The sequence below is a fragment of the Aquarana catesbeiana genome, linkage group LG02, assembly GCF_042186555.1.
Source record: "Aquarana catesbeiana isolate 2022-GZ linkage group LG02, ASM4218655v1, whole genome shotgun sequence".
Taxonomy (NCBI): domain Eukaryota; kingdom Metazoa; phylum Chordata; class Amphibia; order Anura; family Ranidae; genus Aquarana; species Aquarana catesbeiana.
The window spans coordinates 177,896,453-177,919,099 of NC_133325.1; the positions used below are offsets into that span (position 1 = coordinate 177,896,453).

A 22,647-nucleotide genomic window follows, 5' to 3' on the forward strand; every position below is an offset into this window, starting at 1 on the left:
GGAAGAAACTTCTTTTTGCTATAACAAGTACACCATAGAATAGCCCTATGGCACAATCCATTTTCCATTTTATATAATAAAATCTAAATATATATTCTATCTATCTATCTATCTATCTATCTATCTATCTATCTATCTATCTATCTATCTATCTATCTATCTATCTATCTATCTATCTATCTAATCTCTGAAATGTACAAATATATATATATATATATATAATATAAACTATATCTACTTTTTACCAAACTTAAAAAGGCATCCTGGATTTTATTATGACCTCAGTGTCCCCAAGAAGAATAAAGCTGCAGTTATAGCTTTCACTTTTGCCTTAAAACACCGTTACCACTACATCTCAAAAATAAATTAAAGAAAGTGTATCACTTTGTCCATTCAGGGCAAAATGACAGGTTTGCTTGATAGGGCACCTCTCCACCCACTGTATTGTACCAAAAGATGTCCATGATTGCCAGAAAATCTCTCATGATTTAACTTCCCCAGCCCACTCCTGACAAAAACAATTCTGATGGGGTTATAATCCTCTCTTAAACTGGATACACACAATTTTTTATTTTTTTTGTCCAACCCCAAGGGTTGAACAAAAAATAACTGCCAGCTCCGGTCGGTCATGCAAGGTTAGTTCAGCGATTTCCCCCGCTTAGCTGTTGTGTTCTGACAGGGGGATGCACCCCCCCACCAGAACACTCTGATCAGCACTCTCTGCCATTGGCTGAGAGCGCTGATTGGGAGTCGGTTGGATGCTGGTTTTCCCGCATGCATGTCCGACAGAAGCCGGCCGAACGGCCAGCTTCTGCCGGACAGACCAGCATGCACATGGGCAGAATGTCGGCCGGTGTATGTGGTACGGGGCTTTATAGTTACATGGTTACATAGTAGGTGAAGTTAAAAAAAGACACAAGTCCATCAAGTCCAACCTATGTGTGTGATTATAGGTCAGTATTACATTGTATATGCCTGTATGTTATGGTCATTCAGGTTCTTATCTAATATTTTTTTTAAACTATCGATGCTCCCCGCTGAAACCACCACCTGTGGAAGGGAATTTCACATCCTTGCCTTCTAATTTTAGTGAGTGGCCACGTGTCTTATTAAACCCCCTTCCGTGAAAAAGTTTAAAAGTTTTATCCCTATTGTAGGGTCACCAGTATGGTATTTGTAAATTGAAATCATATCCCTTCTCAAGCATCTCTTCTCCAGAGAGAATAAGTTCAGTGCTCACTACCTTTCTTCATAACTAATATCCTCCAAACCCTTTATTAGCTTTGTTGCCCCTCTTTGTACTCGCTCTTTTTCCAGTACATCTTTCCTGAGGACTGGTGCCCAGAACTGGACAGCATACTCCAGGTGCGGCCAGACCAGAGTCTTGTAGAGTGGGAGAATTATCGCTTTATCCCTGGAGTTAATCCCCTTTTTAATGCATGCCAATATTCTGTTTGCTTTGCTAGCGGCAGCATGGCATTGCATGCTTTTGCTGAGCCTATCATCTACTAGGACCCCCAGGTCCTTTTTCATCCTAGATTCCCCCAGAGGTTCACCCCCTAGTGAGTAGATTGCATTCATATTTTTGCCACCCAAATGCATTATTTTACATTTTTCCACATTAAACCTCATTTGCCATGTAGTTGCCCACCCCATTAATGTGTTCAGATCTTCTTGCAAGGTTTCCACATCCTGCAGAGAAGTTATTGCCCTGCTTAGCTTAGTGTCGTCCACAAATACCGATATTGAGCTGCTTACCCCATCCTCCAGGTCATTTATTAACAAATTAAACATGATTGGTCCCAGCACAGAACCCTGGGGGACCCCACTTCCCACCCCTGACCATTCAGAGTATTTCCCATTTTTTACCACCCTCTGAACTCACCCTTGTAGCCACTTTTCAATCCACGTACTCATCCTATGGTCCATGCCAACGGACCTTACTTTGTACAGTAAACGTTTATGGGGAACTGTGTCAAATGCTTTTGCAAAATCCAGATACACCACATCTACGGGCCTTCCTTAATCTAGATGGCAGCTCACCTCCTCATAGAAGGCTAATAGATCGGTTTGGCAAGAACGATTCTTCAAGAATCCATGCTGATTCCTGCTAATGATACCGTTTTCATTACTAAAATCTTGTATATAGTCCCTTATCATCCCCTCAAAGAGCTTGCATACTTCTGATGTTAGGCTAACTGGTCTGTAATTCTCAGGGATGTATTTTGGCCCTTTTCTTAAATATTGGTGCTATATTGGCTTTTCTCCAATCAGTTCGTACTATTCCGGTCAGTAGACTGTCAGTAAAAATTAGGAACAATGGTCTGGCAAATACTTGACTAAGTATTAAGTACCCTTGGGTGCAAGCCATCTGATCCCAGTGATTTATTAATATTAAGTTTCCCAAATCTATTTCTAATTCTGTCCACTGTTAGCCATGAGAGTGCTTCCTCTGATGTGCCATATAGAAAAACACAGTTTTGGTTACTGAAGCCCCCCAATTCCCTCGTGAAGACTGAGGAGAAGAACAAATTCAATACCTTTGCCATCTCCCCATCCTTTGTAACCAGATGTCCTTCCCCATTCTTTATGGGGCCAATATGGTCCTCCCTTTTTTACTGTTTATATACTTAAAGAGTTTCTTAGGATTTTTTTTGCTCTCCTCCACTATGTGTCATTCACGTTCTATCTTAGCCGCTCTAATTGCACCCTTACATATCTTGTTGCATTCTTTGTAAAGTCTGAATGCTGATGATGATCCCTCAGCCTTGTATTTTTTTAAAGGCCTTCTCATTTCCTTTTATATGCATTTTTACATTAGAGTTAAGCCATCCAGGACTTTTGTTCGCTCTTTTAAATTTATTTCCCAACGGGATCCTTATTTAAAGGGGTTGTAAAGATGTTTTTTTTTTTTTTTTAAAATAACAAACATGTTATACTTACCTTCACTGTGCAGCTCGTTCTGCACAGAGTGGCCCCGAACCTGGTCTTCTGGGGTCCCTCGGCGGCTGTTTCAGCTCCTCCCCGCAAGCATTCACCACCTTCATGCGAGCTCCCTCGCACGGTGGTGAGTGCTTGCGGGCGCGCTCCCGTGATACAGCCGGCGGCTATAGCCGCTCGCTGTATCACTCGGCCCCGCCCCCCGGCGCGCCGCGTCATCGGATGTGATTGACAGCAGCGCGAGCCAATGGCTGCGCTGATTTCAATCCATCCACTGCAGCCAATCAGCGACCAGGCTGAGCTGCAATGAAGCTGACGAGGACGAGGAGCGAAGATTCGAGGCGTCAGGTAAGTAAAACGGGGGGGCTGGGGGCGGCGGTACTGTCAAAAGTTTTTTCACCTTAATGCATAGAATGCATTAAGGTGAAAAAATTTTTACCTTTACAACCCCTTTAAAGCAAACCCATCTCTCCTCCATGTTCTTTGTTTCTAAGATTTTATCCCAATTTATATCTTCTAGCAAGGTTCGTAATTAAGGTAAGTTGGCCCTTTTGAAATTCAGTGTCTTTGTGTTCCCCTTGTGTTTCCTATTTGTGTGATTTATACTGAAGCCAATTGACCTGTGATCGCTGTTTCCTAAATTGACCCGTATTTCCACATCCGGGACCAGGTCTGTATTGTTGGCAATTAGTAGGTCTAGTAGACCTTGTTTCTAATTGGTGCGTCTACCATCTGACCCATGATATTGTCCTGCAACGCATTTAGGAACTGGCGAGCCTTAGATGAATGTGTGGTTCCCTCCGCCCAGTCTGTCTGGATAATTAAAATCCCCCCTTCACTCTAACCAAAATGAAATAAGTTTTGCCTTTAGTTCTTTTTTATGTTTATAATACTATAGAAAAATTACCTGTTGCATGGAGCCTCAATGAACCAATATGTTTCAATTCACAGTGGGTAACCTCTGTTCTTCTTTATTTTGGTTGGGTCTATGTAGGTAAAGAGGCTCACACCTGTACTATCGTGAGTCTGTGTGAGCTTAATTGAATTGCCAAAGTCTACGATTTTATTTCTTTTAAAGTTTTTTTTTTTTTTTTTTTTTAGGTTGGGCTAGCCTCAATTATCATGTTCCCTGGTTGTTACTCAAACAGCACAAGACATACTGTACATTATTTCTGCCTAAACACCCAATTTACAATCAAGATATTCTAGAAATGATCACTTTATGGTCTGAGGACTTTTGTCACCATATATAAAGTGGGCAGAAATCTAAATGTTTCAAATGTCACCAGAATGGGAGGGGAAATCTCCTAACAATACTTCATATGGCAACAACAACATTTTTAATTATTTAGGCACATTAGTTAAGAGCCTACAGAGATATACTGGAATAACACGGAAGATTGATACTATTTTACAGTTCTTAATTACAATATATGATCATAGAAAGAAAACGAGATCGATGGCTAGATCAATTCCAGTGCAATACACTGAGGAATTGGTAAAAGTTTAAAAAGTTTAAAATGTCCCAACTTTTCCCATAAGTTTGACACACTTAAAAAGTTAGTGCTAAATGCTAAATCAATGAACAAGTTCACTTTTCTGCAAAGAGAAATTATCTCTTAAAGTTGACTTCTAGGAAGATATAAAATACAGTAATGCAAGTGTATTAAAGGATAAGTTCACCTTTGGAACTTGTTACATGTAACACTAGTATTTAAGGTGTAACATGCCCTGCTTACCCCCCTTGCCCTTTTCACTGTGCCAGAGGGTGGGGGATCCTCTCCCTGCACTCACTGTCACATTTTAAACACAGCAGACAGAGATCTTTAAATGATTAAACTACAGGTCCCGTCTTACACCATGGCAGATGGGTTTATAGTTCTCAATGGACTGTGAGGGCGCTGATCTCTGGATTGAAGTTGAAAATTGCAGTAAAACTTAGTTTTGTTATTTTATCTGGTCTATTCATTTTATATTGTTAATTTTGCCTGGAATTCAGCTTTAACAGCCCTCTCAATATAATAAGTGAAATACCAGTCCTAGTGACGAGAGTCAATGTACAGTCTTGTCACCTGGTCTTAGGTCAACTCATTGTGAATGGTACACCAACACACTAAAGCATTGTCGTGCAGTTCAGATTCCTGTGCAATGGCAACTCTAACAAAATTAATGGGCAGACTTAAAGTAACATTAAAGGGTAACTCCACTTTCGTGGGGGAAAAAAATAGCAAATAAAGAAAACATAATATAGTGTATACAATTGCGACCCAAGTCATATTGTAATTAAATGTTATTAAAAAAAAATACCTTTCTTTTTCAATCTACAGCCGCTGTAATTTTCAGAAAAAGCAATGCAATATGGCTACCTGGAGGTGTTCTGGACACAGAATGTGTCCAGAACATCCCCCATATATGTAATTTCCCACTTGTGTGATTGGCTCACTGGTTTTCCCAAAAGTCGTCACTAAGATGCAAGTCAGATTTCAGGCATTCCCTGCAACAAAAATTTAATTTTTGGTGAGATACTCCCAATAGGGATGCAGGCCCAGCAGCTCTCCTCATCAATGTCCTGCAGGTGCTGCAGCTGCTTGATAATTATGAAACCACTGCCATTAGACTTACTCAGAACAGGGGCACAGAGGAACAATCAGTGATTTCTTCAGAATAACAAAAGGTAGGAATCTGCAACAAAGTTTGTTACAATCCTTGCAATGTACATAGATCACTCAGTCTCAAAGGGGAATGTTTTTTTCTCAACAAAAGTGAAGTTACTCTTTAAAGGTTTAATTTTTTTTTCCTTTAAATTAATAAACATGTTATACCTACCTGTCTATTTTAGCAGTGAGAGATAGAATAACAACAAAAATATCCAGAAAAAAATGGTTTGCATTTTAATGAGTAAAATAAGTATTTGCACACATCTCAGGAGGGATTTTGTCCCACTCCCCTTGGAAGATCCTCTCCAAGTCATTAAGGTTTCAAGGCTGCCGGTTAATAACTCGAACCTTCAGCTCCCTCCACACACACATTTTCTATGGGATTAGGGCTGGAGACTGGCTAGGCCACTCCAGGACCTCAATGTGCTTCTTCTTGAGCCACTCCTTTGTTGCCTTGGCCGTGTGTTTTCGGTCATTGTCATCCTGGAATACCCATCCACGACCCATTTTCAATGCCCTGGCTGAGGGAAGGAGGTTCTTAACCAAGATTTGACGGCCCCATCCATCGTCCCTTTGATGCAGTGAAGATGTCCTGGCCCCTTAGGAGAAAAACACCCCCAAAGCATAATGTTTCCACCTCCATATTTGATGGTGGGGATGGTGTTCTTGGGGTTATAGGCAGCATTCCTCTTCCTCCAAAGACGGCGAGTTGAGTTGATGCCAAAGAGCTCATCTGACCACAACACTTTCACCCAGTTCTCTTCTGAATCATTCAGATGTTCATTAGCAAACTTCAGACAGGCCTCTACATGTGCTTTCTTGAGCAGGGGGTCCTTGCGGGCGCTGCAGCATTATAGTCCTTCACGGCATAGTGTGGTACCAATTCTTTTCTTGGTGACTATGGTCCCAGCTGCCTTGAGATTGAGGTCATTGACAAGATTCTCCCGTGTAGTTCTGGGCTGATTCCTCACCAATCTGACTGAAACTCCATGAGGTGAGATCTTGCATGGAGCCCCAGACCAAGGGAGATTGACAGTTATTTTGTATTTCTACCATTTGCGAATAATCCCACCAACTGTTGTGACCCTCTCACCAAGTTGCTTAGCGATGGTCTTATAGCCCATTCCAGCCTTGTCTGGGTCTACAATCTTGTCCCTGACGTCCTTGAACAGCTCTTTGGTCTTGGCCATGGTGAAGTGATTGAAATCTGGTTGCTTCTGTGGACAGGTGTCTTTTATACAGGTAACAAGTTGAGATTAGGAGCACTCCCTTTTAAGAGAGTGCTCCTAATCTCAGCTTGTTACCTGTTTAGAAGACACATGGGAGCCAGAAATATTGCTGATTGATAGGGGATCAAATACTTATTTCTCTCATTAAAATGCAAATCAATTTATAACTTTTTTTAAATGCTTTTTCCGGAATTTTCTTGTTGTTATTCTGGCTCTCACTGTTAAAATAAACCTACCATTAAAATTGTAGACTGATCATTTCTTTGTCGGTGGGCAAACGTACAAAATCAGCAAGGGATCAAACACATTTTTACCTCACTGTATAGTGCAAGTTCCTGCCTGATTGTATACAAATGTGAAAGTGTTTAGGTTTGATCTCATATTATATAGTTATACTAAAGCTAAAGGAAAAGTGTATAATGTATGGCCAGTTTTATAGCCTTGGACATCACTGTGACATCTTGTAACAACATAAAGCACTCAGAGCAACCCTATAGCATACACAGTATATGTGTATGTTTCAGGCAATGTATGAAATTAGGCATTCCAATTTATTTATTTAGCTAAATACGTAGGTGAATGACTCTACTGTCCCATTATGCTGACAATCTCTGACTATATTTCCTTTGCCATTGCCCCTTTTTTACTCTGCTGAATAGATATGTATGAATGTTGTAAGAATTCACAGTGTATCCTAAGATATATCTCTCACATAGTGCTCACTGGTAACTGGTACTTTCTGATACCGCATCACCACCAGAGTGTTTATACTACTATACCGAGTGGTTTTTACTACTATACGGGGGCAATATTAGAGATTTTAAATGTACCTCAGTCAACATGGAGCACTATGTGAGGAATACAATTATACTGTATGTTATTATTTTAGAATACATCTTCTGAATTATATATTCTACTAATATATATATATATATATATATATATATATATATATATATATATATAATATTATAGTGCCCTGGGGTTTAGTCAGGGAACTCCACTCAAAGTTTGGCCTGGTTGCACTTTTCTCCTCTACCGCTAGGTAGCCGGGTACTTGGTGGTACTAGATACGAGAAGTGCAACCCAAGGTCAGGTTATGGGTATATGGGGTATCTCAGCCAATGGGCAGGGGTTTTCTTGAATCCCTTGGCCTGCTGGGAGAACCTATATATTCAGGTGAGGTCAGGTGATCTATGTTCTGTGCCACCTGGACGGCTGTCTGGGTGGACGTGTGTCATACGCCCCGGGTTGCTGGGACGGAGATTGGGCCTATCCCTGGGGCATCTGGCTGCCAGGCTGTGTGAGGGCCTATCCAGAAGTAAGAGGGCAGCGCCGACCGGAGAAACTGTCCTGTTCAGGAGGTAGAAGGGAAGCTGTCGCTGTTAAGGAACCAATCACTTTTACCAGGGACCACAGTGAGTAACTGAAGCAAGTACCGGAGCACCATTCGGGCACGGTGGAGAATCAGGAAACTTCAGGTGGTGATCAAGTCAGGGACCCAACTAACGGAGGTGATGCTTGCAGAGCAGCCTTGTGAGTCAAGCCAGGGACCGAGCCGGTTAGCAGGGGTGAAGCTTGAGAAGTATCTGGAGTGCCAAGCTAGGGACCCAGCAGGGAAGCGTGGGTGACGCTTGAGGGAGATACCACCGCAAAGCTTTGAGGGGCTCCAGGGATTCAGAGTCAGTGAATCAGAGGATCCAGTGAGAGATCAGAAGTTCAAGGGGCTGAAGAACTACAAGTAGAAGTTGTATTGAAGCAAAGAACTGTAACAATTTAAGTTAGGAACTGTTAAAGACTGTTGCCATAAGAGACAGCAATCCTACACGTGCAGATGTGGCAGCTTGCTGGGGCCTTTCCCTGTACGGTTGTCTTCCTATTGAAGTCTCATAGTCTGCCAATTGAAATTTCAACTGCTTAAGGGGGTCCTGGCCCTAGCCCTTTTTCCCCTCTCAAAATATAAAAAGGGAGAGAGAGACAGAGAGACAGAGAGACAGAGACAGAGAGAGAGAAAGACTCTATGGATTGCCTCTGAAGAAGTGTAAGAACTGAATGTCAGAAGAGTGCACGTACTTTTGCTCTCCTGTGATTCAGAATCAGCCGACAGCAGGCTAAACCCCATTGTTAGCTGATGTCACAGATCCGCTCCAGGTTCTGCAAGAATCCAGCCATTTTGTCAGGATACACACGCAGATACCTGATCAGCAGCTGGCTTAGCCTCTCAGTGTGCCACTGAGAGGCTGAACCAGTTGCTCCTGCCCCCTGCACAGCTTGGCACTCCAGTGAGCACTGGAGGGGCAGAGTGGAGAGCAGTGATTGACAATCACTGCTCTATGCTCAGGGAAGACTGAGAACTGAGCAGTCGGTGTTCATGTGATTGCTCAGTTCTCATGCTTAAAGCCAGTGGTGGGACAGTTGCAACATCAGGCTGATACTGCAGCATTGAGGTGGGTATGTATGTTTGTTTTCTGAAACCCAGACTTCTTCTTTAAATACATTGGGGCTTCAGCACTTGTTTCAACACTATTTGCCAATATAGCATTTTCAAATAATAAACATAACAGAATAGAGAAAGGATGTAAAAGCTATTGCAACATAAGAACTTTCTGCAGTTAAACTGTGGTGAGGCCCCAAAAAAGGGATTAAGAAAGTTATAAAAAAAAGAGTGCAGTGGTAAACCCCACAGACCAAAAAAGGTGTGGATAAGTGCTATATTGAGCCCCCCAACCCAAACAGAATTAGGAATAAGAGGGATATGGTTAAACTCCCCAGACATAAATGTAGAGAAATATAGATACTTGGGAGTGTTGTGGTAACTCCTCCAGGCACAAATGAAGAAAGTTATAGATAAGAGTGATCTGGTAACCCCCCAGACACATATGAAGTGAGTTACAAATAGGGGTGATGTTATGACCCCCACCACCCACATGAAGAAAGTTATAGATAAGAGTGATGCGGTAATAAGAGGGTTATATGTAGGAGTGATGCATCTCTCTTCATTTGTGATATGGTGACCCTAAGGGCTCTTTTACATAGCTGTTGAAAAAATGCAGTTGGGTGTATTTTTACTACAAAATTGTTAAAATAGGAAACAGATGGAGGTGTACACATGCAGTGTTAGCTATGCCTTGCGTCGTGCCAAGCAGTGCTGGTGCAAGGATTTTTGACACCCTAGGTGAAACCTAATTTTTTTACCCCACCCCCTTTACCCTGCCCATGTGACAGAAGGCACTGCTATACAGGAAGCATTGGCTCTGCTTCCTCTAGCGCTGGCTCCAGCACCCTGTTGCACCTCTAATTACACTACCGATTGGGCTGAGTTAGTTACATGCTGCAGCCTGCAGACGTGGAGAGAAACCAGCGGCCGGGCGCCCCTAGGCAGCAGTGCACCCTAGGCGGCTGCCTAGTTTGCCTAGTGGTAGCACCGGCCCTGGTGGGAAGGCAAAAATAACACTGCCTGCCGAGATCAGCAGGCACTGACACTTTGCAACTGCCTCCATTCCTTTCTTTTGAAATGTGCCCAAAGCACACTGTAAGCGTGCCTATGGCATTTACAGTGCGTTTTAATAAGGCATACAGTAGTTGCAAAGTGATCATTTCCCATATTAGACTAAATCTCACAGGATGTTAGAGGAGCATCACCTGACACAACTTGAACATATGTGTAATGCCGCGTACACACAGTCGGACTTTTCGACCGGACTTGTCTGACGGACCAAATCCGGCGGACAATCCGATCGTGTGTGGGCTTCACCGGACCTTCAGCGGACTTTTCCAGTCGCAAATCTGACGAACTTTAGATTTAGATTTGGAACATGCTTCAAATCTTTACGTCGTAACTCCGCCAGACCCAGAAATCCGCTTGTCTGTATGCTAGTCCGACAGACAAAAACCAACGCTAAGGCAGCTATTGGCTACTGGCTATCAACTTCCTTATTTTAGTCCAGTGTACGTCATCACATACGAATCCGTCGGACTTTTGTGTGATCGTGTGTAGGCAAGTCCGGTCATTAGAAAATCTGTTGAAAGTCCGCCAAAAGTCAGTTGAAAGTCTGTCGGACGGGCTGTCGGCCTTTTGTAGCTGAAAAGTCAGACCGTGTGTACAAAAATGTCAAAAATGCTCACTAACGCTACTATGTGTTAAAGGCTGCATTAAAATTCAACACTTTGTAAATGAACTCTCAGACACAAATGAAACATTCTAGATAAGGATGATGTGGTAGCATCTTCCCACACCCACCACACAAATGAAAAGCTATAGCTAAAAGTGATGGAGTGAAGACTCAGGTACAAATGAATGATGTGGTGACTGTCCCAGCAAACAAAGGGTTTTGAATAAGCCACATGGTTGTCATATGCCCCCTTTCTACAAGATAGACCTCCTAATCTAATTGTTTTGCACTTTACATCAATCAGCCATAACCCATTGAGGCATGGGCTCCACTAGACCTCTCAAGCTATGCTGTGGTATCTGGCACCAAGTCGTTAGTAGAAGATCCTTTAAGTACTGTAGGTTACAAGGTGGGGCCTCCATGGATCTGACTTTTTTTTCAGCACATCCCGCAGATGTTCAATTGGATTGTAATCTGGAGAATTTGAAAGCCAAGTCAACATCTCAGACTTGTTGTTGTGTTCCTCAAACCATTCTTAAATTCATAGAACAGGCTACCTTCTTTCTTTACTCTGAGGTCCAGTTCTGATGCTCATATGCCCATTGTAAGCGAATTTGGCTGTAGACAAGGGTCAGCATGGGCATCCTGACCATTCTGCAGCCTTATACACAACAAACTGCGATGCACTGTGTGTTCTGACACCTTTCTATTGGAACCGCCATTAATTCATCAGCAATTTGAGCTACAGTAATTCTTCTATTGGATCAGACTACTCAGGCCAGCCTTTGCTCTCCACGTACATGAATGAGCCAGTTTTCCTTCCTTGGACCACTTTTGATAGGTCTTGAGTCTGACCACTGCAGATCGTCAACATCCCACAAGAGCTGCCGTGTTGGAGATGTTCTGATCCAGTCGTCTAGCCATTACAATTTGGCTCAAATCCTTACGCTTGCTGTTGAAATATATTAGGCAGCAAGTAAACATGTTGTCCCTGATGTTGATTTGTTGCAAGCAGAAAAAATGGGCATTCCACTTAGCTTTGTATGGGGATGCCTATCCGTCGACACAGTGCCCATGCTGACCCGAGTCCACAGCCAAAAGCGCCTACAATGGGCATGTGAGCATCAAAACTGGACCAACGGAACAATGTAACAAGGTGGCCTGGTTTGATGAATTACATTTTCTTATACTGTACATCATGTGGATAGCCGGGTGTGTGTGTGTGTGTGTCGCTTACCTGGGGAAAGATGGCACCAGGATGCAGTATGAGAAGAAGCCAATCCTCTGCAGGGAAACCTTGGGTCCTGCCATTCATGCGGATGTTAGTTGACATCTGGGGCGTTGCTAGGGGGTGGCTTTTGGGGCTATAGCCCCGAATCTGAGGCCAATAGCCCCGAGTCTCTGCAGGGGTCCCCAAGGGGAAGGGAGGCTTTCTGGGGAACCTTATGTAGGTGGGGGGCTCTCTGGGGACCCTGATATAAGGGAGAGGCTCTCTGGGGAACCTGATTTTAAGGCCTAGGCTCTCTAGGGACCCAGATTTAAGGGAGAGGCTCTCTGGGGACCCTAATGTAAGTGGGGGGCCCTCTGGGTACCCTGATGGAAGGGGGGCTCTTTGTGGACTCTGATGTAAGGAGGAGGCTCTCTGGGGACCCTGATGTAAGGTGATGTAAGGGGGGGCTCTCTGGGGACCCTGATGTAAGTGGGGGGCTCTCTGGGAATATATATACCCATACGTATATTACTGTATATACATGTGTATGCCCGCCCAAGCGTATGACTTTCTTTACTACGCTGCTATGGGCTCTAGCCCCAGACCTTTTGTAGACCTAGCAACGCCCCTGGTTGACATGTACCACCTTCCTAAACATTGTTGCTAACAAAGTATACCCCTTCATGGAAATGGTATTCCCTGATGGCAGTGGCCTCTTTCAGCAGTTTGAAGAATGGTTTGAGATGTTGATATGGCCTCTGAATTCTCCAGATTTCAATCCCATCGAGCATCTGTGGGATGTGTTGGAAAAACAAGTCCGATCCATGGAGGCTTCACCTCAACTTACAGGACTTAAGGACACACTATAATAAAATCAGGCAAAAGATTCTCTGGTTTTCCTTAATGTTTCACAGCAGGACGAAACAGAGAATGGAACTAATATACAAAAATTTTGTACGACAAAAGCTTTTTTTTGTTGTTTATTGTTTCTGATTATATGCAGTCTTTCATATCTGATTATTCTCATATGAAAACTGTACGAAAACAGTACACATTAAACGAAAATCGTTAGTTAAGTTCACATATGAGAAAAATGTTGGCGTTTGTCCCTTTGGAAATGTTCGTTTGGAAAGTTTAAATCGGATGTTGAAAATTGTGTACACACTATACAAAATTTGAATGATCGTTCTTCGCACAGTTTTCTTCGGATTTTCTTATAGTGTTTCTAAAGGCTGAATGCATGAAGGTCAAAAACCTTGAGTATGCAGCTCCCCTTTATACTAACCTGAGCCTGATCCAGTGATGTGCACAAGAGCAGAAGCCCTCCCGGGTCTCTCCCTCCTCACTGGCTAGGACACAGCATTGGGAGCCATTGGCCAGAGTTCAAACCAAGCCAAAGTTCAAACCGAGCATCAGAATGGGGAAGAAAGGAGAATTAAATTACTTTGAACGTGGCATGGTTGTTGGTGCCAGACGGGCTGGTCTGAGTATTTCAAAAACTGCTGATTTACTGTGATTTTCACAGATAACCATCTCTAGGGTTTACAAAGAATGGTCCAAAACAGAGAAAAATATCCAGTGAGCACCAGGTGTGTGGATGAAAATGCCTTGTTGATGTCAGAGGAGAATACGCAGCCTGGTTTGAGATGACAGGATGGAAACAGTAACTCAAATAACCACTCGTTACAACCAAGGTATACAGGATATCAACTCTGAACGCACAACATATCAAACCTTGAAGCAGATGAGCTACAGCAGCAGAAGATCCCATTGGGTGCCACTCCTGTCAGCTAAGAACAGGAAAATGAGGCCACAATTCGCACAGGCTCATCAAAATTGGACAATAGAAGATTGTAAAAACGTTGCCTGGTCTGATGATCTCGACTTCAGATGCGACATTCAGGTGGTAGGGTCAGAATTTGGCGTAAACAACATGAAAGCATGGATCCATCATGCCTTTTATCAATGGTTCAGGCTGGTGGTAATGGTGTGGGGGATATTTTCTTGGCACACTTTGGGCCCCTTAGTACCAACTGAGCATTTTTTAAACACCACGGCCTACCTGAGTATTGTTGCTGAATGTCCATCCCTTTATGACTACAGTGTACCCATCTTCTGATGGCCACTTCCAGCAGGATAATGCACCATGTCACAAAGCTCTAATCATCTCAAACTGGTTTCTTGAAAATGACAATGAGATCACTGTACTCCAATGGCCTCCACAGTCACCAGATCTCAATCCAATAGGGCACCTTTGGGATGTGGTGGAATGGGTGATTCACATCATGGATGTGCACCCGACAAATCTGCAGCAACTGCATGATGGTATCATGTCAATATGGATCAAACACCTTGTTAAATCTATGCCATGAAGAATTAAGGTGGTTCTGAAGGCCAAAGGTGGTCCAAACTGGTACTAGCAAAGTATACCTAATAAAGTGGCCAGTGAGTGTATACAGAGCCTTGAAAAAGTATCCATACCCCTCAAAATTTTCGACATTTTGTCATGTTACAACCAAAAACGTAAATGTCTTTTATTGGGATTTTATTTGATAGACCAACACAAAGTGGAACATAATTGTGAAGTGGAAGGAACATGTTAAAATGGTTTTCAAATTTTTTTGAACTCAATACTTTTTAGAACCACCTTTCGCTGCAATTACAGCTGCAAGTCTTTTTGGGGATTTCTCTATCAGCTTTGCACATCTGGAGAGTGACATTTTTGCCTATTCTTCTTTGCAAAACAGCTCAAGCTCCGTCAGATTGGATGGAGAGCGTCTGTGAACAGCAATTTTCTTGTCACAGAGTCAAAGTCTTGTCACAGATTCTCAATTGGATTTAGGTCTGGACTTTGACAAGGCCATTCTAACACATGAATGTGCTTTGATTTAAACCATTCCATTGTAGCCAGCGCCATGTTTCACGGTGGGGATGGTGTGTTCAGGGTGATGTGCAGTGTTATGCCCCGTACACATGATCGGAAATTCCCCCAGCAAAAGTCCGATGTAAGCTTTTGGTTGGAAATTCCAACCGTGTGTATGCACCATCGGACTTTTGCTGGCGGAATTCCCGCCAGCAAAAGATTGAGAGCAGTTTCTCTATTTTTTGGTCGGAAAAAGTTCCGATCGGAAATTCCGATCGTCTGTACAAATTCCGCCGCGCAAAATTCCTACGCATGCTCGGAAACAATTCGACGCATGCTCAGAAGCATTGAACTTCATTTTCTCAGCTCGTCGTAGTGTTGTACGTCACCGTGTTCTTGACGGTCGAAAGTTCAGAGAACTTTTGTGTGACCGTGTGTATACAAGCCAAGCTTGAGCGGAATTCCGTTGAAAAAACCATCCAAGTTTTTTCCGACGAAAAATCTGCTTGTGTGTACAGGGCAATAGTTTTCCTCCACACATAGCATTTTGCTTTTAGGCCAATAAGTTCGATTTTGGTCTCATCTGACTAGAGCACCTTCTTCCACATGTTTTCTGTGTCCCCCACATGGCTTCTCACAAACTGCAAATGGGACTTTTTATGACTTTCTTTCAACAATGTCTTTCTTCTTGCCACTCCTCCATAAAGGTCAGATTTGTGGAGTGCACGACTAATAGTTGTCTTGACAGATTCTCCCACCTGAGCTGTGGATCTCTGCAGCTCCTCCAGAGTTACCATGGGCCTCTTGGCTGCTTCTCTGATTAATATATAGTTACATAGTAGGCAAGGTCGAAAAAAGACACAAGTCCATCCTATTTGTGTGATTATATGTCAGTATTACATTGTATATCCCTGTATGTTGCTGTCATTCAGGTGATTATCTAATAGTTTTTTGAAACTATCGATGCTCCCCGCTGAGACCACCGCCTGTGGAAGGGAATTCCACATCCTTGCCGCTCTTACAGTAAAGAACCCTCTACGTAGTTTAAGGTTAAACCTCTTTTCTTCTAATTTTAATGAGTGGCCACAAGTCTTGTTAAACTCCCTTTGGCAAAAAAGTTTTATCCCTATTGTGGGGTCACCAGTACGGTATTTGTAAATTGAAATCATATCCCCTCTCAAGCGTCTCTTCTCCAGAGAGAATAAGTTCAGTGCTCACAACCTTTCCTCATAACTAAGATCCTCCAGACCCTTTATTAGCTTTGTTGCCCTTCTTTGTACTCGCTCCATTTCCAGTACATCCTTCCTGAGGACTGGTGCCCAGAACTGGACAGCATACTCTAGGTGCGGCTGGACCAGAGTCTTGTAGAGTGGGAGAATTATTGCTTTGTCTCTGGAGTTAATCCCCTTTCTAATGCATGCCAATATTCTGTTTGCTTTGTTAGCAGCAGCTTGGCATTGCATGCCATTGCTGAGCCTATCATTTACTAGGACCCCCAGGTCCTTTTCCATCCTAGATTCCCTCAGAGGTTCTCCCCCCAGTGTATAGATTGCATTCATAGTTTTGCCACCCATTTTCTACATTGAACCTCATTTGCCATGTAGTCGCCCACCCCATTAATTTGTTCAGATCTTTTTGCAAGTTTTCCACATCCTGCGGAGAAGTTATTGCCCTGCTTAGCTTAGTATCTTCCACAAATACAGAGATTGAACCCCTTACCCCATCCTCCAGGTCCTTTATGAACAAATTAAATAGGATTGGTCCCAGCACAGAACCCTGGGGGAACCCACTTTCCACCCCTGATGATCTCCTTGCCCGGCCTGTCAGTTTAGGTGGACAGCCATGTCTTGGTAGGTTTGCAGTTGTGCCATACTCTTTCCATTTTCGGATGATGGATTGAACAGAGCTTCGTGAGATGTTCAAAGCTTGGGATATTTATTTTATAACCTAACCCTGATTTAAACGTCTCCAACTTTATTCCTGACCTGTCTGGTGTGTTCCTTGGACTTCATGATGCTGTTTGTTCTCTAACTAACCTCTGAGGGCTTCACAGAACAGCTGTATTTATACTGAGATTAAAATTACACACAGGTGGACTCTATTTACTAATTGGGTGACTACTGAAGGCAAATGGTTCCTCTAGATTTAAGTTAGGGGTATCAGAGTAAAGGGGGCTGAATACAAATGCACGCCATACTTTTCTGATATTGATTTGTAAAAGATTAAAAAAAAAATTTAAAATTTTCCTTCCACTTCACAATTATGTGCCACTTTGTGTTGATCTATAACATAAAATCCCAATAAAATACATTTACATTTTTGGCTGTAACATGACATAATAAATGTCAAGGGGTCTGAATACTTTTTCAAGGCACTGTAGGTGAAGTGCTGTGTAAACTGATGGCTCTATAGAAGTACCCAGTGGCAGGTGGTGATATATTATACATTAAATAAACCCCCTTCCTGAAGGATGAAGCCCCCTATGACACACACTCCTCCATGTATTCCTCTCTCTCCTCAGTAATATCGCACACTACCACCACACAGAGGATTCTGCATTACAAATGAACACAAACCGGGCACAGAAACCGAGTTGACCAACAACGACCAATCAGGCGTGACATTTGATTTTTTTTTTTTTTTTTTTTTTTTTTAGAGCCCATTGAAGAGGAATTCTGATTGGTCTCCATAGGAACCCTCTCCAGCGCACCGCTTCTGTCTCCAGCAGCGCCCGCCGTGTGTGGGACAGCGGGGGAGAAGTTAGGCGGGTGGTGCTGCCTTTAGGACCCGGCGGCCTCCTCCGTACTTCCTGCCTGGCTCGCTCACTCGCACGCTCAGCCTAGGAGCCCCGGAGCCGCGGCCTCGTCCTGCTCAGGCCAGGCCGGGGGACACCATGTGAGAACAGGCCCGCTCCTCTCCTCTGCCTACCTTCAGCTCCGGCCCAGGTGAGTACAGGACAGTCCGGGCGGCGCCCGAGTCAGAGGAGGGTGAGGGGAGGGACATGGCCGGGGGGGTCCGTCACCCTGCACTCTTTATTAAGTTGTGGGGGTGATAATACATGGGAGGTGAGGGGAAGGATCCTGTGTGAGGAGACAGGCCCAGGCTCACATGAAATGGCCTCCTTGTTAATAATCTGAATCACACTCATTAATTGGAGGAGAGCTGTGCTCCTCCATCCAGCCTCTTCCTGTATTGTCCCCATTCCTCCTCATCATCCTCATCACTCTCCTCATCCTCCTCACCCACCACCAACATGGGAAAACTTCTACTGATCCAGTCGTGTTCAGGATGCTGGCTATGCATTGTGTGTAAACATGGACCTGGATGGAACAATCACCCCCCTCCCCTCCCCCCAATCTTCACCATTTTATGATTGAATACTTTCTGTAATGTGGATGAATCACACCATCACAATCACCAGCAAATGGAGCAGAGCCCCGCAACCTCCTCCATTGTTCCACAAAGCTGCACTTTTCCCAGCCCAGGGGGCTTTGTATCATCACACAAACTTTCTGCTAACATTGCCTGTGATCACACTTACCAGCTTCAGTATTTATACTTAAAGTGCTATTCTGGTCAAAAGCAAAGATTTATTATATTGCGGCTTTTCAGTTCTTAGATGTGATGGCTGCATTCGTTTTCTTTATTACAGGTATTTGTATAGCGCTGACAATTTACCCAGCACTTTACATATATGTTATGTGTTCACATCAGTCCCTGCGCTCGAGGAGCTTACAATCTAAGGTCGCTAAGGCTGGTCATACACCGTTCGAATCTTGGTCAGTTCTGCAGGAACCAGCTGCGATTCCAACTGTTAATGGGCAGTGGGGGGTGCTTGTAGTTCCCACAGTACAAGCACTCCTTATATCCCGTACACAGGATCCGAATATCGTACGACCGTTCGTTCTCGCTTAATAGTCGAAATTGAATAGCTAAAGTCACGAAAATTCTCGTACGACAGACAAAAAAATCAGAAGTGGTGTCATGTGTTGTAATGTATTTGTATTGTATTTTCGGACGACAACTATACTGACTAAACGAAAATCGTACAATAAGGAATCGTACGAGGAAAATTTTCGGGTATGTCCGATCGAATAATATCAGATGAACGGTCGTGATCGGCTGTCGAAAGTAGTGTACACACGATCCGAATATCGTACGATCCTTCCTCGGACGACCGTTTTCGTACGATATTTGGATCGTGTGTATGCGCCATTAGGGACACATTTGAAGACGAAGTAAACCCTAATGGGTTTTACTTCCTCTTTTGCTCCCCGCAAAGTCTGTAAATGAAAGGCATAATGGGCTAGTATGCATCGCATACTAGCCCATTATACGACACCTGCAAACGAAGTCCGCGCTGAGCAGGCCGCGTCCATCTTCGCCCCTCTTCCTTCTGGGGCCACGGACTCCGGCTCTGTGACTGGCCAGTGTCGCGTGACGTCACTCCCGGCACACGCTGGGGGAAGAAACAGCACGGTGGTCCGTTTCTTAACGGCGCATGCGCCGATGATGTCAGTGCATTACAAGTGAAATATCTCCTAAACTGCGCACGTTTAGGAGATATTTCCACTACCTATAGGTAAGCCTAGAATAAGGCTTACCTATAGGTAAAAGTCAACAAAAAGGGTTTAAAACCACTTTAAGGCTTCATGTACACAGGACGTTGTTCAGCCTCTCCTGAACGATTTACCTTGACAGCTAGAAGCCGGCGTCTAAAAACGTCCATTTAGTTGCGTTTAGCTGTGTTTGCGTCTAGAAGCGTTTGTAAACAAAAAAAAAAAAAACTTTACCTATGTTTTTCATTAAAAAAAAAAAAAAAAAAAAAACGAAACACTGCTAAACGCGAGTTACTGCATTTAGCAGCATTTACAGGCTGCTACAGGCATTTGGCGTTTCAAATGCCATCCGTCTGAACCCATTTTTTTTTTTTTGTGTTCCAAAAAAATGCTTCTAAACGCAACTGCCTAGAACTAGAAACTACTATAAACGACCCTGTATACATGTATTGAAAAAAAGATAACATAGAGGAGAGTTGAGGCAGCTGAAAAAAAAAACACCCAACTGCTCCTAAACGTCTGGAGCAGCAGTGTACATAAGGCCTAACCCTTTGATCGCCCCTGATGTTAACCCCTTCCCTGTCATTAGTACAGTGACAGTGCACATTTTTTAGCGCTGATCACTTAGTGTCTGATTTGTCCGTAGCCATGTCGCAGTCCTGCTATGTCACTGATCGCCATTACTAGTAAAAAAAAAAAAAGGTGGTTGCAGGTAAGAAATTTTGCACTGTTGGTATCACTGGTCCCCAAAAAGTGTCACTTGGTGTCTGATTTGTCCGCCGCCATGTCGCAGTCCAGCTATAAGTCACTGATCGCCATTACTAGTAAAAAAAAACAAAAAAACTGTGGTTTCAGGAAAGAAATTTTGCCCTGTGTATGGCTTGCCTAAATCCTCATACACACGATCCGATTGTTGGCCAACAAAACGTCAAACTTTTTCGTCCGAAGGGCGTATGCCAGGAACTTGTCTTGCATACAAACTATACACAATTGTTGGCAAACAAATGCGAACGTAGTGACGTACGACGTGGAATCTCAGCTCTTGAGCGCCACCCTTTGGGCACCTTCTGCTAATGTTGTTGTGTTTGGTGAGCATTGATTCCGAGCATGCGTGTTTGGACTTTGGACTTTTGTGTGACGGACTTGTGTACACACTATAGGAAAATCTGACAACAGACTGTTGCCCGCTGAAAATTTACTAGCATGCTAACCAACATTTGTTGGCAGAAAGTTGGACAACAATTGTCTGATGGAGCGTACCAACGGTCAGATTTTATGCAAACAGTCTGTCATCAAACAATTCCCTGCCGAAAATCCAATCGTGTGTACAAGGCTTTACTCTCATGCATGCATACCTACACATACTAGGGCCAAATTAGACAGGAGTCAATTCAAAGAAGTATGGGTTTATAAAAACAAAAAACATTTAGAGCCCTTTCACACTAACAGTACGGCTGTGTTGGGGGTAAAGCGCCGCTAGTCTTAGCGGCATTTTACCGTCGTCTTAGCGGCGCTTTCAGGGTTAAAAGCGCCCCGCTAGCGGCCAAAGAAAGGGTTAATAGCACCCATGTAGCGCCGAGGTGCTTCGACAGCGGTGCCTATTCATTTCAGTAGGGAGGGGCGTTGTATACACCGCTTCTCCACCGCCCCAAAGATGCTGCTTGCAGGACTTTTTCTAACGTCCTGCCAACGCAGCGCCCCAGTGTGAAAGCACTCAGGCTTTCACATTATGGTGGCAGGGGAGGCGTTTTTCAGGCGCTATTTTTAGCCTTTTAGCGCCTGAAAAACGCCTCAGTGTGAAAGGGGTCTTATACTCGTTTAGGTGGATGCAACATCGGCTTCATCTGGCCTCCGCTGGCTCTAAGATTGAGAACTGAGCTACCAAATGCTGCTGATCGCTAACTTGACTACTTTGCTCTGAGCAAAGGGCCATGACTGTCAGTCACCACTCTCTGCTCTGCTCTTCAAGCACTCGATGGAGCGCTGGGCTGTGGAGGAGGCGGGAGCAGCTGGCTTTGTCTCCCAGCGGCTCACTGAGAGGCTGAGCCAGTTGCCAGTCCAAGCATTTGGGTGGATCCTGTGTAAAGTCAGGATCAATCCAGAGACTGGACTGCTTAAGTTATGTCAGCCGACAGTTGCCTGAAACTGGGTCACAGAATGAACTACACTCCTGTGATTGACAGGAGAAGTGGGGCCAATAAAGTTTTAGCCTCTCTTTACTTCTTCAACCCCTTCCCGACAACTTTCTCCCAGCTTTTTAAGAGTTCCAAAAGCCAGGAGGTGGAGGTGGGCATTCGGGTCATGTAATCGATTTCACAGTGGTCACATGATCGGAAAGCTCTTGATCACAGGTATGCATCGGGAGCTTAACGATCCCCCGCTGGCTACCATGCAGGGAGCGCGCTCTTGGCAAGGTTAGTTGTTTACACAGGGCTGCATATATGCGGCCTCTCTGCATTAAGGCCCACCTGCTGAGAGGCCTCATATATGTGTACTGTTCTGTAAAGGGGTTAACCTACCATCATGTCTTTGGAGTGTGGGAGCAAACCTGGAAACCCGCAAAGGGAGAACATGCAAACTCCATGCAGGTAGTGCCGTGCTTGGGATTTGAGACTTCTTTAGGCTTTCTTTCCTTTTTTTTTTTTTTTTACCTGGTTATCCAACCAATAAAGTTAGCTATAGATGGATTTAAATCTAATATTTGACTTTTTGCGAACAGGTTTGAGAAAGTTTTGTGCGATCAGCACTGTGGCCAATCGACTGCAGCACTTATCGGTGTAATCTGACAGAAGATGAGTCCCTGCAGTTAAAATACAATAGCTATTCATTGTGTGGATGGGGGAATCTGTTCAGTTTTTTTTAATTGGCCTGACAACTGAACGGAAAAAAAAAGCCATGTATGGCCAGCTTAAAGATGAACTATACTCCTCTTGGCTCTAGTGATGTGACGTCTTGGAGCTCCCTGCCCGCCGCTGACCTCTTTGATACCCAGAAGCTGGCCACTCAAAGATGTAAATGGCCAGCTTCTGGGTATCAAATGCCAGGCACTTTCATTGGTTGGGTGAGGATGCTGTCAC

General features: G+C 43.8%; 1 protein-coding gene across 2 annotated transcripts in view; it reads left to right on the forward strand.

Moving 5' to 3' along the window:
* The window catches only part of BAZ2A (bromodomain adjacent to zinc finger domain 2A), a 164,923-nt gene that overhangs the window by 37,657 nt on the left and 104,619 nt on the right, over nt 1-22,647 (forward strand). Inside the window, exon 1 of one of the 2 annotated variants that reach the window (XM_073613916.1) lies at nt 17,680-17,956. The exons of the other annotated variant lie outside the window; for it this stretch is intronic. The gene's annotated coding sequence lies outside the window, so the exon portion shown is untranslated. Of the gene's footprint in view, nt 1-17,679; nt 17,957-22,647 lie in introns of those variants that run through there. 2 annotated transcript variants of the gene reach the window in all.